This window comes from Myxine glutinosa, chromosome 12, assembly GCF_964187855.1.
Source record: "Myxine glutinosa chromosome 12, kmMyxGlut1.1, whole genome shotgun sequence".
NCBI lineage: Eukaryota > Metazoa > Chordata > Myxini > Myxiniformes > Myxinidae > Myxine > Myxine glutinosa.
This window is the reverse complement of record NC_136272.1, coordinates 113359422-113374754: the sequence shown is the minus strand read 5'-3', so window position 1 is coordinate 113374754 and position 15333 is coordinate 113359422. Positions and strand designations below refer to the sequence as shown.

Here is a 15333-nt window from a genome sequence, read left to right as displayed (position 1 = left end):
TGGGTTTGTTCAAAATGAGTAATTCAGAGCATGTTTATACAGAGTCAAGCGTCGCTGTGATTAATACAAAATATATATGGTTCACGATAGGTTTTATGTCTGCAACCTAAACATTCTGCTAGTGTTACGCAAAATCACGCGCATGTGAGCGTTCTCCTGCCCGCGGCTCGAGGCGCCGTCTGAGAATCATGATAGGGATTTTACGACCGGCCTTATCTAGCCTCGAAAGTGCACACGTATACAATTTGTCCAACACGACTGAAGCGAGCCTTTCCTCATTTTAAATGAAAGCGAAGCAAAAACCTCATTGTAACTCAGGCGTCACTGTCATTAAACAAAACAGTTAATGTTTTTGGCAATTTATCAAAGGATTTATGTCTATGATTCAAGCAGCCTACCTAAGGTTCGAATACATTTTATTAACTCATGAAATAACATTATAGAACAGCATTTTATAACATAGCTTACGTGGTAATACGTCAGTCAACCGGCATTTATAATTGAGCATTAAGCAGTAACAAATCTGAGACCTGACATGTATATATGTGTATATATATATATATGTGTATATATATATATGTATATATGTGTATATATATATGTGTATATATATTGTTATAGATCGCGGTTTGGATGTTATAGACCGAGCGGTGGTGTAAAACCGCGACCTAACAAAACTCACCCGATTCACCCAGAACTTTGGCCGTATCGCACCCTAGCTGCTCAATGAGGGAAAAGACAAAAGCGACGCAATGTAAGAGGAAAAGGAATTAAAACGAGAAGACGTACAGACGAGTAATGGGGTTTATTATTTACACACACAAGCAAAAAGGAGCAATCAAGTTTATTTACAACACATAAGACGCAGGTGACACAGTGCAAATACTAGCTTATCTACAGGCTTAACTTATCCCAGGGCAGAACAAACAAAAGACTGACTCACGCGGGGAATTGCAGGAATCGCAGGATGTGGATGGCTGGAGGGAGAGGGAAGTCCAAGGGGGGTCATGCAGCACGATCGGCGCGTTTAGCAGCCGCCGTTCCTTTTCGGCCCTGCTCCAAACCGCCGCCCAGGCCCCAAGCGGCTGCCGGGTGTCGCTGCTGCTCCCGCCTCCACTTGCCTTGCCAGGCCTTGTCCCACTCGTCTGGTCCAAACCCTCCACTCTTTCTTGGTCCCTCACTCTGACCACCGACTCCTCACCGCAACCAACTCTGTGCAACCAACTCTGACCAACGGTGCAACCAACCCTGACCAACGGTGCAACCAACCCTGACCAACGGTGCAACCAACTCTGTGCAACCAACCAACTGTCCAACCACCTCTCCTTTTACTTCCGTGCGCGCCTTTTTATAGCGCCTCCGGCGGTCACGCCCCCGGCGCTTTGGACACGCCCATCGGGGCGCTCACCTCGGCCCTGGCTGGTCGCACGACCCTCGGGCTCCGCCCCGGACGACGACGGGCGGGCGCGCCCCTCCCCTCCTCTGACGAGGTGGAGACACGCCTTTCTTCCCTGACTCGAGCCTCGTGGTCAATGGCGGTTATTGGAGGGGAGGGAAAGGGAGATTTTTGGGGATGGGAAGGAAAGGGGGTCTATTCTCTTTCACTGGTGCAATGGAGTATTTCAATTAATGGAAGACACAGCCTTACGCTAATACACATAATAAGGATATAACTGTCAAAAGAAAGGATATATCGTGTCCTGCATGTATGTTTTATGGACTAACTACGGAAACGCCCTTTGACCTTTATACAACCACAAACGGAGGGAGGAGGGGTGATATTTTACAACAACCTTTTACAACAACATTTTACCACAACAACAAAATAAAAAAACATTCTCATATCCACAACACTGCACCCTCCTCCCCTTAGGCACGTCCCGGGCCTATTACTTTTACCTTAGTGTGGCACGTAGGTGTAGTTCCCTCTACTTTTAACCTGACCCTGAGTGCGACAGTTTTAAAACATAAATAAATGTGTCCCGCTGCTCCATTGCACCCTGCCTAACAGACTTACGCCCACAGTTAACCGAATTGCGGAATGGTCTTCAAACTATACACTGACGGTGGGAAGCATTATTTACACTGACGCTATTTTTATTTACAAAACTAACCCAGGACCTGTAATTGTTCTTTCTGGGGGGGAGACAGTCTGCTCTGCATCAATGCACCATTAAAGCACCCAAAAACGCACCAAAGCACCCTCAAGCACCAATCGGTGCACAGTCATCACTGTTCATGAATAAAAATAACCAAACAACCCCTAACCCTGCAGGTGTCTCTTGCTCTTTGGCTCCCTCTGCTGGTTATTATTATTTGTCTTCCAGATGTTGTCATTCTCTTTTGCTTTGCTTACTGGCGGCCTATTTGCAATAAAGTGTGCCCAATGTGTCCTTCTTATTTATTTTATTTATGGCCCACAGGGCCGACTATGTGTGGTTCACCTGTGGGGCATCGGTGCCCTGTGGCCAAGGTCCGCCAGCAAGATTTCGGGCCCTCTTGGCCGGTTCCAGCAGAGGGGCCATGCCCCAACCCATGGGGTCCATAAGTGGTGCTCGGCCACAGGCATGTGGTCCATAATGTGGTGCATCGATGCAGACAGCTGGTTCTGGGAATTTCGGGCGCACAATGGCCGACCTACGCACGCTCCCCTCGGCGCCCAACGGCGCACAGGTCATGTGGGAGACAAAAGAAAGACAATTGAGCGAGGGGTAAGGTCACAAGGGTACACATCAATAAGGCAATGCAAGGCGAAATGCGTACGGAGGGCGAAGTGAGAAAGCTCGTCCCTACCGTACGTCACCCCCCTGTTACCTAGCCCACCCTTGCCCTTACCCCATATGTACAAAACCTACACATTAACAATTCGTCACTACTGTCACGTCTTCCCCATATTTCCCCTATACCAAATTCGTCACCACAATCCCTCTACTTCAAAAATTTGCCATCATCAATTCATCATCAATCCTCATAAGGAGGAAGAGATGGAATTACGCACAATGTCACACCCACGTCATGATGCGTCTCTCATTCCAAACATTTGCACAGTAAAAATAATTAAACATGGCATGGTGTGGAGTACCTGTCACCTCAGGTGAGTGGATGCAGATGGTGCGAGGAGATCCTTCATCCTAACTATCCTCTAAATGATTTTAACACACTTTACACTACCCGGGGTCTTTCTCCGGCCAAACCATTGGCCCTCTTACCCTATGGGTTCTAAAAACCAATTCCCATTGGCCAAACTGTGGTGCTCTTCAATTTGGGGTCTCACTCCCCCGATTCATCTCCCGGTGCCCTCGTACAATTTCTGGGCTGCGATGTGTACCTCTCCCAGTGGGTCTACCCACCTGCACACCTCCACCACTGCAGTTGCCTCCGAGCTTACCTGCTCCTCACCCTAACCTAACTACCTGGGGAAGGCCCTCTGGCTCTCTCCCCACTCCGTGCCCTCTCTGGCACTGGGCTGCCCGATCCACACCCGGGATCCTCAGGCACCCACTCACAACTACCGGCTCCCAGAGCCCACCTGCGGCCTCACCTGGCCGACATCCTCACAGTGGTGGAGCGCCCAACCAACTACACACACTAACAGGCTACACGCCCAGCAATTTCCACAACACCAACGCACCCATCCACATACCATTCTGTCACCCGCACCACAGATGCCAATATCCAACCACAATTTGCCTGTACCCTCTACCTAACACTTACACTACCCGCCCCGGGTATCCGTGATGGGGGTCCACTCTTCCCCCATTCACACCTTCGCACCATCCACTCCACTCCACAATTTCCACCATTCTCACTCCACGACCATCCATTCCAATACTCCAGATATTCCACACTACCATTTATTCCACACAGCCACATACACCTGTTGTTGCACACCTGTGCCCTCACACCTGGTGCCACCTGCACCCTCCTCCTCTTCCTGGACCAGTTGGTCAACACAACACACATCACCATCACTCACTCATACACTGCTCCATTCACCTGTTCAGTTGCACACCTGTGCAATCACACCTGTTCAATCACACCTGTTCAATCCTCACACACACGGCATCATCTCAGCTAACTACTCCCTTCTGAAACTTGCGCTTCCCAGTCGTCCCTTTAAACTATTGCGCTCCCACGTCATTATCATCCATACTAATCTACCTGCGTCCCCACTACAGGTATCAGTCACTAACTAAACTTAACGTCACCTAATGTCAATCTCTTCTAGATCCCTACAATATAACCTAACCCCCCCCGGGCTAGTTTTCACTGCCATACACCCCATAAACTATTGCTCCTTTGCCCCCACTGTGAGGGATGGTGGATTTGCCATCCCACCACATCGGGGGTCTCTCTATCAATTTGGCACACCAAATTCCAACCAATTCAAAAATTTTCCATTTACTGCCAATTCTACCCACTATTATTAATTTCGTATCAAATCACTACCATCATCATCCGTCTACTTATTACATCCTCTCGGTGCGCCATGACATCATTAAACTCGGCTTCGCAAAGCCGAGCAATGAATTCGGGTGGTTTGGTTGCCTGCAGGTTGAATCCGTCCGGCTTTCGGTTCAAGGGAGGTGGTTTGGTTGGACCGAGATTCCACGCACCATCTCGGCGCGGCACCTTGCGGTCCCGGGCCCGATGGCTCCATCTCCCCCGGTCGGAACCCCGTCCCCACGAGGGGGCACCGTTCCGCTTCCTCCCACTCGCCCTCGAACCGGACCGGTCGCCTCGCCCGACAAAGCCCGGACTCGACCGTGCGGGGCGGGGCCAAGCCCGAATCGGCAACGACGCTTCGAAGAGAAACGACGCAGCTTCGATCGACGCCGGGCCTCGCACCCAACCAAGCACCCCTCGCACCGAGTGCTCGCATCGGCTATCCGTCGCTCTAACCACTAAACCGGTTACCATCGACGCTTCACTTGCATGCTTACAAGCATACGCTACCCCTTTCACCCTCACAAAACCTGGCGTTCCAACGCCATCCGTACATTCCACCAACGCTCTCTCTGTTACACACCACACCTCTTGCGCACACTTCGGTCCACACCTCTCCTCCGTTACGTCCTCCGTAACACTCACCATGAGCGTGCACTCCGTATTGCTCTCACTCCCTGTGTCACACCCCGTACACACCGACGTGCATTCTCGCTCGCACTCGGTTTCACTCCCACACTTTATAACACACCCACTCGCCGACGCACACTTTTTTCTCCCACGCGTGCCATTTCCACTCACACGGGACCCTTCACCAACGCCCGGGTGCTTCCTCGATCCCAAGCGCGCGAAAATTCTTTTGTCGCTAAACATCCTCCTGCAAAATCTACCCGCACAATATACAGCACGACTCACCTGGGGGATCCTTTTCTCCACGCGAACCTGCAAACTTCCATTCGGGTTAGCGAGTACCGCATCAGGATGTGCATTTAGACTTTGAGCAATTTCCATTCCTTCCTCCGATTGTTGCTCTTTTAACTTTAAGTCCCCGGTCTCTCCAATTTCAACTATACCCATAATTTCTTTGTTCACCTCGACGACCGTTGGCTTTAATAAAATTCCCTCTACCTCATCGGTCGCCGGCTTTTTCAAACCCCGTGTCGCGATTTCTACCCCCGTCATTGTACCCGTGCTTTCCTCCGCTTCGCTCAACCAGCGCTTTTCGACCCGCTTTACCTCCTCGTGCACCCGTGGGACCTGCTCGCCCAACCTGCGGTCTCTGTCCCTCTGCTCCCTTTCCTCCCTATCGGCCCTCATTCCGTTCGTTATTGCTTCCATTTTATTACTCAATCTCTCCCCGTTTATTCTCAGCATCTCGGCGAATTGCGCCATGAAGGCTTGCATTTGGACCACCGTTGGTAGTACAAAGGGTGCGGCCGCAGCTGCCCCCTCAACCACGTGCGCGAGGCCGCCATTTTGTGCACCTGATACACCCTCAACCACACCTTCTTTACTCTCCTCCACCATTTTTTTTCCTAAGTCCTGGGTCGATTCTACCCCGTCTATCTCTCCCACCGGCATCCCGTCGCCTTGAACAGCCATGGCGCGATTTCAAAATTCGGGTTTTGCTTAAAAAAACAAAGTTCGGCAGCTCGTAATTTTGACCAAAATTTTTTTTTAGATGTTTTAAAAATTTGGTTCGGGCCCCGAATCTCACTCCCAGACACCAATTGTTACAGATCGCGGTTTGGATGTTATAGACCGAGCGGTGGTGTAAAACCGCGACCTAACAAAACTCACCCGATTCACCCAGAACTTTGGCCGTATCGCACCCTAGCTGCTCAATGAGGGAAAAGACAAAAGCGACGCAATGTAAGAGGAAAAGGAATTAAAACGAGAAGACGTACAGACGAGTAATGGGGTTTATTATTTACACACACAAGCAAAAAGGAGCAATCAAGTTTATTTACAACACATAAGACGCAGGTGACACAGTGCAAATACTAGCTTATCTACAGGCTTAACTTATCCCAGGACAGAACAAACAAAAGACTGACTCACGCGGGGAATTGCAGGAATCGCAGGATGTGGATGGCTGGAGGGAGAGGGAAGTCCAAGGGGGGTCATGCAGCACGATCGGCGCGTTTAGCAGCCGCCGTTCCTTTTCGGCCCTGCTCCAAACCGCCGCCCAGGCCCCAAGCGGCTGCCGGGTGTCGCTGCTGCTCCCGCCTCCACTTGCCTTGCCAGGCCTTGTCCCACTCGTCTGGTCCAAACCCTCCACTCTTTCTTGGTCCCTCACTCTGACCACCGACTCCTCACCGCAACCAACTCTGTGCAACCAACTCTGACCAACGGTGCAACCAACCCTGACCAACGGTGCAACCAACCCTGACCAACGGTGCAACCAACTCTGTGCAACCAACCAACTGTCCAACCACCTCTCCTTTTACTTCCGTGCGCGCCTTTTTATAGCGCCTCCGGCGGTCACGCCCCCGGCGCTTTGGACACGCCCATCGGGGCGCTCACCTCGGCCCTGGCTGGTCGCACGACCCTCGGGCTCCGCCCCGGACGACGACGGGCGGGCGCGCCCCTCCCCTCCTCTGACGAGGTGGAGACACGCCTTTCTTCCCTGACTCGAGCCTCGTGGTCAATGGCGGTTATTGGAGGGGAGGGAAAGGGAGATTTTTGGGGATGGGAAGGAAAGGGGGTCTATTCTCTTTCACTGGTGCAATGGATTATTTCAATTAATGGAAGACACAGCCTTACGCTAATACACATAATAAGGATATAACTGTCAAAAGAAAGGATATATCGTGTCCTGCATGTATGTTTTATGGACTAACTACGGAAACGCCCTTTGACCTTTATACAACCACAAACGGAGGGAGGAGGGGTGATATTTTACAACAACCTTTTACAACAACATTTTACCACAACAACAAAATAAAAAAACATTCTCATATCCACAACAATATATATGTATATATGTGTATATATATATATGTATATATGTGTATATATATATATATGTATATATGTGTATATATATATATATATTGTCGCGTAACCGTGGTTAACACCACAGTTACGGATGACCGATTTGCGAGACTTTAACTCCCGAGGCGAACACTCAATGGCGGACTCAAGTTCAACACCAACGCGCGGAATGGCGGGACGCAGCGAAGGCTCCGCAACCTTATCTATTAAAATCAAACACCCAGGAAAACTGCGTTCAGATATTATGTACAAAAAGTAATATAAGGGTTTATTAGGAAAAGTAAAGCCAGTGAAAAAGCCCGCCGGTAAATCTAATAACTCTAATAAACCTAAATCGGGACGTCCCCACACGACTGACAGCAACCACAAACGAGGGAGATTAATCACGAAAATAACACGTCCCGTCGTTCAAAATATACGCGGAGATCGGGCTTATCTGTCTTTGTCGTCTTGTATTGTTGGTGTCCAGCACCGCTCCTTCCGGCCCGATCGCACACCACGAGGCCCCTCGCTCCAAGCACCACGCGTCCGACGCAGGCCAGCGGCTCCACTTGACCAGGAACAGGAAGGACTCCTTTCAACTCCACTCGACTCGACGCGGGAGTGCTGGCAGCCAAGTGCCAACGAACTGCTCAGTGCCAACTGGGTGTGCTCTCGTGTGTCTCCTGCGACTCCCTACAACCCGAACTGCACTCGAACTGCGACTGGAATGGCGTGTCCTCTCCAACTCTCCACCACCGCTCAACTCTCTGGTGCCTGCCTGCGTCTGCCACGAAATGGCGTCCGACCGTCGCCTATATTGGTGGCCGATGACGTCACATTGGCGCACTCCTCAGCCAATCAAAGCCTCCCGCGACTCCTGACATCTCCCGTCCGTGACCCCGCGGTCCTGGCATAACACGTGCCGGCCAGGTTTGTAGGCCTTTGGAGGTGTACACGGTGGCGGCCAATTGTGGTGGTGTTTTTGACCTGGTTTCCTGTCAATTTAATACGAAGTCCTTGTCAGGGAAAGGGGATTATTTAATGTTGCGCTAAGGACCTAACTAATGTTTATGTGGTTTGCAGTGCCATAATGGACAAAGGTTTGACTACTAGGTGAGACTCACAGGGGCGTTACCTTTAATCCCTCACTATTTAACACTCGAATCTCCAGGTAGATCCACACTCATACATCTTACCCCGACAACCGCCTGAACATCAATAACTTATTACATGTAGAGTCCCTGTCACGACAGCCGAATACCTACCTATTCAGATCTACCTAGCTCTAGATGTTGCATTACCAAATTCATAACACAGCCCCCCCCCCTGGAACCGTAGCTCCTGCAAGGTTCACCGCAGGGCTACCATTCCAGCCTTAACACTTACTGTCACACACTTAATTAACCTATGAAATAAATCAGGAAGGGCTGTGGGAAGTGAGTCGGACTACCTACCTACACTTCCTTAACATGCTGAACCCCTTAACCATCATGCAAGTATGTACATCTTCTTCGTTGTTCCTGTGGAGGGAGGAAACAACAACACACAACACTAACTTAACCACAAAACTTAACCATCTTTCCAAAACTCAAAACTCTAACCTTTGTACATACCCCGGTCTACAGACCGCGTCCCCCGGTGGATGCCACAAGACACAACCTTACCTGCGGGGCCATCCCCAATGCATCCCCCTAAATTTTCCACGGCCCTGTCCAGATGTTACAGGTGAGTGACACGGCTCGGTGGATTTCGCCCACATTCATGCTACACAGACCCCTTAACCACTCATTCTCATTCCATAGGTCATCAAGGCATTTCAAAAATCAATAAGGTTCTTCTTCAATACACCCCCCTGCAGGACCATGGCATTGATGTCATTCACGTGTGTGTGCATTCCTCAACTAGGCAGCGGGGAGGTACCGCACAAAAAGATGGTGGGGGCGCATCAGGCTGTGGTGCCCGCAGTCCCAAAAACAAGTCAACCGACTTACAAGTTCATTGCCCCCCCCCCCCCTTTACCTCTTGGCCCCATGACAGCCCAACAGCCCCTTTCCGCCGTTACCTCGCCGGTGAGGGTCTCCACACACACCAGGCTCCTTTGCCTCCTGCTTTCGCGCAGCAACACGGGTCACCGGGGGACTTCCTCACCCCGCGGCGCCCAACCAGACCCTCCACCGACGAGCTCCAATTTCCAGTTACCACCGGCTGCCAGGGGTAATTGCCGCAGAGGGGGGCCCGCAGGCATCGCTCCTCAGAGCTTGCTCTGTACCTGCGGACACACACACCTTCCCCACCCACAAGACCCCAAAACACACTTCCTCCCCCGCTGCCATTCAATTCTCCACACAACTCAGCACAATTCATAGATGGTGTAAAAGGTGTTACAAGGCTTGCCATGGCCTGCCAATGTGAAATCCCATTCACAGTTCGAATCATTGAATCCTTACACATTTCCATTAGCACATTTCCAAAAAGCACAATTATCGCCCCTCATTATCTCCAATAATCATCACTCACTCTCCAGGTTCCACTCTCACGACCACATCAAAACACCTAACCACAACACAAAAACATACGCCACCCACAAGACACTGTGGCTCCCATTCCATCCCCTCACCGGCCATGTCATCACTCGCTCTCACCTCCCAACTCCAAATTACATGTCCCCAATTTCCCAAAGCAAATCCTGAAGCCTGGGACAGTACTCCTTAAAACACTCACCTCAAGTGCAGGTAGTTGCAGGTTGGTCAGGTTCAAGAGTGCCATCCACCACACCTAATTTCCCCCTCACCCTTCCAATCCACTCCGGAGCCTCCCGACCCATGTAGGAGCTCAATCTATCCCCGTGAACTATCTGTGGAAGGGCATGCGGGCCCATCTGAATTTTGAACACCACATCAGTCACCTGCCGAAGCACCACCCCAGGGCCCTTCCAAGGTGAAGTGAGTTTTGGGCACACCCCCTTCCTTCTCCGGGGCCAGTAGAGCCAAACAAGGTCTCCAGGAAGGAAACGAGGTGTGTGAGCCCGAGCGTCATACCGCGTTTTCATCTGCGAAGAAGCCAAGCCAATTTGCTTCCTCGCAAACTCATGAGCCTTTTCCATGCTCGCTTTCAAATTGGTTGCATAGCTCTCCACAGTTGGCTCACCCGGTTCCCCTGGTGACGGTCCCATCAACAAATCTGTGGGGACTCGCATCTCCCTACCGAACATCAACAAGGCGGGGGTGCACCGAGTGGTCGCATGCTGGGCGGTCCGGTATGCCATCAATATAAAGGGAAGGTGCTCGTCCCAATCCTGTTGGTTTTCAGATGTAAAGAGGGCCAATTGTGTCAACAGTGTCCGGTTGAACCTCTCTACCATCCCATCCGATTGAGGCCTCAGGGGAGTCGTCCGGGTCTTATGAATTTGGAGGAGCTCGCACACCGACCGCAGGAGGGCAGATTCAAAGTTCCGGCCCTGGTCAGTGTGTAGCTCCCTTGGGACGCCAAATCGGGAGAAGAATCCCTCAACTAGAACTTGAGCTACCAGCCGGGCTTCCTGGTTGGGCAATGGGTAGGCCTCTGGCCACTTGGTGAAGTAATCCATTGCCACCATAATGTACCGATTCCCTCGGCGGGTGGCTGGCAGGGGCCCCACCACATCTACTGCCACCCGCTCGAGCGGTGCCCCGACATTGTACACCTGGAGCGGGGCCTTGCGCGCCCGTGGGGGTCCCTTCTTACCGCGGCAGAGGTCGCAGGATCTCACCCAATTTTGAATGTCTCTGCCCGAATTCACCCAGTAGAACCTCTGTCGTAATTTGGACAAAGTCTTGGCCACGCCCAAATGTCCCATTGTCCTAGTCCCATGCACGTGCCCCATAACCACTTCCTTCAATTTGTTAGGTACAATTATCAACCAGGAAGCTACATCACCCATTGGTGTCACCCACTTTCTGAACAAATAGCCCTCTTTCAACCCCAACATCTGCCACTGTGCCCAATAGGCCTTTACCTGGGCTCCGTGTGGAGCAATCTCCTCCCAAGAGGGTCTTTTGTCCTCCTCTAGCCAATGAAAAAGGGGCCCCAAAACGGGATCCTCCCTTTGACTCTCTTGCCAATTCACATCGCCCAATTCCTGTGGGGGTTGTGGCAAAGTTCGCCTGGTCACTCTCGCTGCATATAGGCATGCATCAATTTGGCCCTGCCCAATTGGATCCTTGGCTTCTTGTCTATCACAAAATTTACACTGTGCCTCCCAACAGGGGCGCCGAGAGAGAGCGTCTGCATTGGCATGTGCTTTGCCAGGCCGATGTTGCACAGTGAAATTATACTGCTGCAGCCTCTCAAGCCACCTTGCAATTTGTCCCTCCGGCTCTTTGAACCGAAGGAGCCATTGCAAGGAGGCATGATCCACTCGGATCACAAACTCCCTCCCATAAAGGTAAGGGTGAAAGTGTCCAACTGCAGACAGCAAGGCCAATAGTTCTTTGCGGGTAACGCAATAATTTCGTTCGGGCCTCGAAAGTGCCCGACTGTAATACGCAATAGCCCTCTCGACTCCCTGTTGCATTTGTGACAACACAGCTCCCAATCCCTCCTGGCTCGCATCTGTGTCCAGGATGTAATTGCCATCATCCGTTGGGTATGCCAAAACTGGGGCCTCCACCAGACGTTGTTTTAAGTGACTGAATGCCTCGATGCAGCTCTCTGCCCATACAAATTTGGCTCCTTTCTCTGTCAATTTGTGCAAAGGTCTTGCAATTTCCGCGAAATTTGCCACAAATCTCCTGTAGTACGAGCAGAGGCCCAAAAATCCTCGGACCTCCCTTACATTTTTAGGGGCGGGCCACTCTTGTACAGATTTTACCTTTCCTGGGTCAGTGGCCACGCCGCTCTCACTGATCACGTGACCCAGGTAAGTCACTTCCCTCCTGAAAATTTCACACTTGCTCGGATTTAATTTCAACCCGGCACCCCTTAATCTCCCAAATACGTCTGACAAATTTTCGACAGCCTGTTCAAATGTGGGAGCGTGGACCAATACATCATCCAAATAGACGAGGCAAGTCTGCCACGGTAAGCCAATTAAAACACGTTCCATCAGACGCTCAAACGTGGCAGGGGCATTGCACAATCCAAAGGGCATGACGACAAACTGCCAGAGACCCTTTCCTGTGGTGAACGCCGTTTTCTCCCTCGCCTCTTTATCCATTTCCACCTGCCAATAACCGCTCTTTAAATCCAACGTGGAGAACCACGTTGAGCCTGAAACGGCATCGAGGGTGTCATCGATCCTTGGCAGGGGATACGAGTCCTTGAGTGTCACATGATTGAGCTGGCGGTAGTCCACACAGAACCGAGTGGTCCCGTCCTTCTTCTTCACCAGCACAATGGGTGACACCCAAGGACTCACCGAGGGCTCGATAAATCCGGCTCTTTCCATTTTGCTCACCTGTTCCTCTGCCTCCTCCTTCTTAGCGAAAGGGAGCCGCCTCGGCGGTTGGCGAACAGGCCGAGCCTCGCCAGTGCTAATTTTGTGCCTGACGAGACTCGTGCGTCCAACATCCTCGGGGGAGAGAGAAAAAACACCCAAGTTCTTACCAACCAAATTGTGCAACGTCTCTACCTGCTCCGATGTTAGGCCCTCTTCAGAGCGTGTCATCATGTCCCGCACTCCCTCTGACCAATCACATTTCCCCAAATTTTGCCCTCCTTCCGGCTGTACTGGCAAGCATGTGGATCCACCTCCTCCGGTGACCTCTACTACACTACTGCATTTGGCTACGATGGCTCCGCCCCTTATAGTGCGGGGGCTGTCGGACAAGTTGAGCAGCCTGACTGCCAGCATAGGCCCACGGGTGTCTATGAGGGTGCGACCCACCATTAATTCCTCCGTCCCCTGCGAGGACCACGACTCCACTAGCCCCAGCTGGCCAATGGGTTGAGCACCTGCTGCTAACTCTGCCATCACGACTCTCTCGGACCTGGGAGGCACGGTCACAGTGCGCGGCACCTCCAGCCACGTCCCCTGCACCTCCTCGTCATCCCCCAGTCCCATTAACTGCAGCCTCTCGGTGCCCAACCACATATGACCACGCCCAAGGTCTAATTGGCAGTCATGTTCCACCAGGAAACTCAGTCCCAACAGACACTGATCGCACACCCCCGCCACCCACACAACCACGCTGACCTCCAGGCCACCCAACTCCATCCTCACCACTCCGCGTCCCAATATTGGTGCCGTTGCCCCCGTAGCCAGTTGAAGGCTGTGTCCTTCTACCCTATCAATTTTGTCCCAGCCTCCAACACTCTGGTCTAGCACACCCGGATTGATAATGGTGTCACTGGCTCCAGTGTCCACCACAGCCTCACAAAATTCTCCCTCAATTTTGCATCTAACCCTTAGATTACCCGTGCCAATTTGTCCGCAATTCACTACTTCCACCAAAGGAGGGCGCTTCTCCACACACTTGCCAGCCGAGCATGGCCCCGTATGCTCGGCTCGTTCTAGTTTCCCGCACACTCTACCTCTATTGGCCCAGGCGGAGGTGGTGGTCCTCTGTCTGGCATCTGTGGACCTACTGGGGGCCCCCTCCTTTCTGGACTGCGAAGCCTGTCAGGAGGTGGGGGCCCATATGGTTGCCGACAATTCCTCTGACTGTGCCCTCTTCTCCCACATCTAAAACAAGTCCCCAAGAACGGACCCCTCTGGTAGCCAGGTGGAGCCCCCCTTTCTCCCGGCCCAGCCCGATAAAAATCAGGCCGTCCTGATGGCCAACCTGGACCACCCTGTCGTGACTCGCTCCCTGCAATTTGTCCCCCCATCAAATTTGTCAGCTGGCGGCTGATTCCCCTTAACATTCGCCCGATGTCATCCTCTGGCTTTTCCCGATCCCGCACCTCGGTCTGCCGTACCGTCACAGGTGCCCTCTCCGATGCGCGGTTCGACCTTCTCAAAAAGGTCAGTCTCGCCGCGCATTCCGCTGCCCGGTGCACCGTGGGTGGGTCCTGTAACTCCACCAACGTCCGGACCTCAGGATCAGGGAGAGCCGCCATAAATTTTTCTATCGCCAGCTTGTCCCACGCCTGTGCTGGTAGGTCCCTGTATGCTATCCTCACAGACTGGTATATATCCTGGGCCAGCTCCTGCAACGTCTCATTAGGCTTTTGCCTGCGATGCAGCAGCTGTGCCCTGACCAGGTCGCACCTTGCGCCTGTCCCGTACCTGTTATTCAAGGCCTCACAAATAGCCTTGCTGGTCAATATTCCCTCTGGGACTACGTTCAACACGTCGGCGGCTGACCCACGCAGTGTCGCCACCAGATTCCCCATGCGCTCCCGCTCTCCCCAACCATTGAGCTGAGACACGCACTCAAATTGTGTCAGGAAAGCCTCGAGGCTCCCTGATCCGTCAAAATGTACGAGGGGGATTGTTTTTCCAGAGACTCTATTCCCCGATTCCTCTCTGTCCAAATCCAGTCCGGGGCCAAAACACCCCCCCAACTGGGTATTCCGTTTCGGAGCCTCTGGTGTCCAAATGTGGCTCGTGGTGAGGGTCTCCTGGGTCACTTTAATCTGGTCCTGAAGATGTTTAACCGACCTACTCACCTCTTCCTTCAGGCTCTCTTGAACCCGACCAACCTCCTTCTTGATGGTATTGTCCCAGATCTCCAGTCGCTCCTGCATAAAATCACTCACCCTTTCATTATCCATTAGTGGCCCCCACAGGCCTTTCTCAATTAACCCTTGCTCCTGCTCTTTTATGCGGGTTTCCAACCCCCTCACCTCCTCGGCCAATTTGCCCCCTTGTCGGTTGAGCAATCCCCATTCCTCACTCTGCTGTAGCATTCTGGCATCCACCCGGCCCCGATAGCCTTCCAGGTCCCCATTTGCTTTATCAATTCGAGCATTTGTGGCACCAATCTG

At 52.1% G+C, this 15333-nt stretch overlaps 1 protein-coding gene across 2 annotated transcripts in view; it reads left to right on the top strand.

The window, feature by feature from the left end:
* Positions 1–15333, top strand: part of LOC137437786 (uncharacterized) — a 113864-nt gene that overhangs the window by 39528 nt on the left and 59003 nt on the right. The gene's annotated exons all lie outside the window — the stretch shown is intronic.